Source organism: Triticum urartu, chromosome 1A, assembly GCF_056163025.1.
Source record: "Triticum urartu cultivar PI428250 chromosome 1A, HENAU_Tu73, whole genome shotgun sequence".
Lineage (NCBI taxonomy): Eukaryota > Viridiplantae > Streptophyta > Magnoliopsida > Poales > Poaceae > Triticum > Triticum urartu.
This window is the reverse complement of record NC_141873.1, coordinates 189,734,979-189,738,998: the sequence shown is the minus strand read 5'-3', so window position 1 is coordinate 189,738,998 and position 4,020 is coordinate 189,734,979.

The window sequence follows — 4,020 nt, the reverse complement described above, 5'->3', positions numbered from 1 at the left end:
AAGCTTTGTTGAGGTCCGTGAAATCAATGCAAAGCCTCCACTTCCCATTAGCTTTTCGGACCACTAATGGATTTGACAACCATGAAGGATGCAGTACTCCTCTGACCAAACCAGCTGCCTCCAACTTCTTGATCTCTTCGGCAATGAACTGCTGCCTCTCCAAGGCCCGCTTCCATACTTTCTGCTTGACGGGTCGGGCATGTGAGCAAATAGCAAGGTGGTGCTCAATTACCTCCCTGGCAACACCGGGGATATCAGATAGTTGCCAAGCTAACACATCGTCATTCGCCCGCAGGAAGGCAACGAGTGCGCTTTCCTATTTATCATCGAGGGTGGCACTGATAGTGAAAGTGCCATCAACGCCAGCCAACCCTGCTGGGACCTTCTTTACTTGGGGTGCAGCAACCTTGGATCTCTTGCTCTTGGAACACTTCGGCACATCGTCAACGGGTGCCGTGCACTCGGAGGGGGCATGCTTCTCGGACTCCTTGCCGGAGGTCCTATAATCCCTCTTCTTTCCTTTGCTTTCCTTGGCGGGAACTACTACCGCTGCAGCCTCTGTTGCCATTGCATCCCGATACATCTTATCCACACAGATAATTGCATCCTTCTCATCTGACGGGATAGTGAGGACTCCCAATGGCCCATGCATTTTTAGGGTGTTGTAAGCATAGTGGGATGCTTCCATGAACTTGGCCAGGGCTAGTCGTCCAAGAATCCCATTGTACGGCAGGGGGAGGTTAACCACATCAAACACAATCTTCTTAGTTCAAAAGTTCAACTCTCCCCCAAACGTCGCCGGCAATGTGATCTTCCCCCTAGGATGATTCCTACTGGGGTTAACTCCTTGAAACGTGCCGGTGGCCTCTAGCTCCTCTTCTCCTATCTGAAGCTTGCTGATAACTACTGGGGAAATCAGATTCAACCCGGACCCACCATCCACTAACATATTTGTTACCTTGAGGTTGCGAATTGTTGGGGAGACCAACAACAGCAAACACCCTACGCTGTGGTGCGGCAAGGGTGATCCTCCTCATCAAAGATGATGGGCATGCAGGACCACTTGAGAGGCTTCCAGGCCTCTGACGCTGGTTCCACAGCATTGACCTCTCGTGCCCATCGCTTGAGTTGGCGATGAGAGGTGTGCAAAGGTGCACCTCCATCAATGCATAGGGCGTCAGTGGCCTTCTGAAATTCCTGCTCACTAGTTTCCTCTTCATCCCCTCCATCATTGTCATCATCACAGGTTTCCTTCTCTTGGCCCCTGGCAGGTTTTCCTTGGTTCCAAAAGGGTTTGTTGGGGCGATTTGCTTCACCGCCTCGGCCCTTTCCACCAGCAGCATTCTGACCCTTTTCCTTATCACACTTATCATACTCTGCCCTCTGGTTCTTGGTCCGATGGATCTTGCAGTATGGCCCGTCACCTTTCCCAACTTTTTCTGCGGCAACGGCTTCCCGGCAAGTAGTGCACACGACAGCTTCCTTGCCGGTGGCCACAGCTTTGGCCTTCTTTCCAGTACTATGTGTGCCCGATCCTTCTATAGTCATCACAACCCTATCTCTTGGCTTCTTACTGCGCTTCTTGCCCTTCCTCTGACTGGTAGATTCATCCTCATCCACTGAATCAACATTAATGCAATCTTCCTTGCCGGGCAATTTCCTTCCTTCTTCCATCCGGGCACATTTATCCACCTGTGTATATAGTTCTTTCATAGTCTTGGGCAACCGCACGTTCATTTTGGAACAAATGTTGTGGTTGCGCACATTGGACCAGAAAGCTTCTATAACATCTACCGGATGGATATTTGGAATATTTCTATGAACTTTACTGAATCTCTGCAAATACTTACGGAGGGTTTCCCCTTCCTTTAGCTGGAGATGCCACAGGTCGCTGGGCCTACCGGACTCTTGGTGGCCACCGGTGAAGGCACCGATGAACTCGTGGCATAGGTCTGCCCATGACGAAATGGAGTTCACTGGCAGGTGCATCAGCCAAGACCTCACATTAGACTTGAGGGCCAAAGGGAAGTAGTTGGCAAACACCTTATCATCTCTTCCCCCGACAGCCTAACCAGCGATGGTGTAGATACTCAGACACTCTGCCGGGTTCAGCCTCCCGTCGTACTTCTCAGGTATCTTTAGCTTGAACGTGCGAACGGACGTCCAACGGACTTGCCACAACTCTTGTGTAAAGGCAGGGCAGCCAACCTCGAAGGGGAGGCACCCGCCAACACCGAGCGCAGGTTCGTCGACGTTGAGGCCGTCGCACCCGTCGGTCCGGCAGGGATTGTCGCGGTGTTGTTCGGCGACGATGTGTGCGTCCCCCCATTTCCTATCTTCCGGGGTTCGATGTTGTCCTGGACGTGCTCGAGGGTCACAAGAGGCCATGGAGACATCGTCAGGATCTTGATTCTGTTGCGCCCTCGCCGACTGCCGTGGAAGGGACTGAACCGTGGGGACGGCCCCCTTCGTACGGCTATCGGCACGGGCGGTGGCTGTTGCTTGGGGAGTATGTAGTAGGCAAGCTCGTCGCGAGCCCCCAGATTCAGCGAAACCAAGGAGGCTTTGGATGGTGGCACGCCAATCATCCATCTGCTCGGCTGCAGGTGGGAACCTCAATAATAGCTGAGCTCGTGCCATGGCCTCCGTGGCCGTGCTTGGCATGGATGTCGATGACATCGACCGCACCGTTGCCTAGCTCCGGATGGTGCCAGCGGCGGCGGCGCCCCACCCACGCTGCTGTGGAACGACCGCCGGGGCAGCAGGGTCGCGCGGTGGTGGTGCTCGAAGATCAGTGGCTCCGTTGAGTGTAGCGGCCTGGTCGGCTTGTCCGGGAGGAGGCGCATGCGCCGCGGCCACTCCCGTTGATGATGATATGTACCTAGGGTAGGGTAATAGGCCTGACCTAGAAACCGTTCCCAAGGACACTGCCTTAGAGTCAAAGGCATTCAAAAGCGTAGCAGCATCTGCCGACTGAAATCACCTCAGAGTGCAACCCACTCGACCAACAATTCCACTCGGATAACCCAATTCCATTCGACCAAGATATAATCATTCGACCATACCATAAACCACTCGGAGTATAGAAGGTTTAAAGTCACTCACGATGGCAATGGTTAGGCGTTCACTCCGTAGTCTTTATGATCATCTATATGTCTTTATTATTGGCGTTATCAGTAACGTCTCACCTAAATGTACATTGAACCCCTTGTAACGTGGGCTGGCTGGGGGTCCCGGCGCACTCTATATAAGCCACCCCCTCCACTGGCACAAGGGTTCGCACCCCCTGTAAGTTCACACATAATCTAGTCAACCGCCTACGTGCAACTCGTTAATCTTGCGTGCACAACCTCATCGTACTTAGGATCTTGCCTCCTCTTACGTACCCCTATTCTATTGTCAGAGTTAGAACCACGACACCCGTGATGGGGGCGACTGGAGGGTGATGGCTCACCCCGAACCGAGCACCATCATTGCGGCTGTGCTCGTCGGCGAGAGGAGGGGGTGCGGACGGAGTGACCCCCTCACATGCACCTTGCGGAGCTTGACGGTCGAGACGCTGCTGATGTTGTTCTCCTCCGGTTGCTCTGTCCCCGTGTCGGCCGCGGGGGAGGTGGTAATGGCGCCACTTGCTCCAACCACGTCCCCAGCAACGTCCACATCGACCAGGATATAATCATTCGACCATACCAGAAACCACTCGAAGTACAGAAGGTCTAAAGTCACTCAAGATGGCAACAGTCAGGCGTTCACTTCCTAGTCTTTATGATCATTTATATGTCTTTATTATTGGCGTTATCAGTAACGTCTGACCTTAATGTACATTGAAGCCCTTGTAACATGGGCTGGCTGGGGGTCCTGGCGCAAGGGTACAAGGGTTTGCACCCCGTGTAACTTCACGCATAATCCAGTCGACCGCCTCTGGGCACCGAGACATAGGGCTTTTACTTCCTCCGAGAAAGGCCTAAACTCGTAAATCTTGCGTGCACAACCTCATCGTAGTTAGGATCTTGCCTCCTC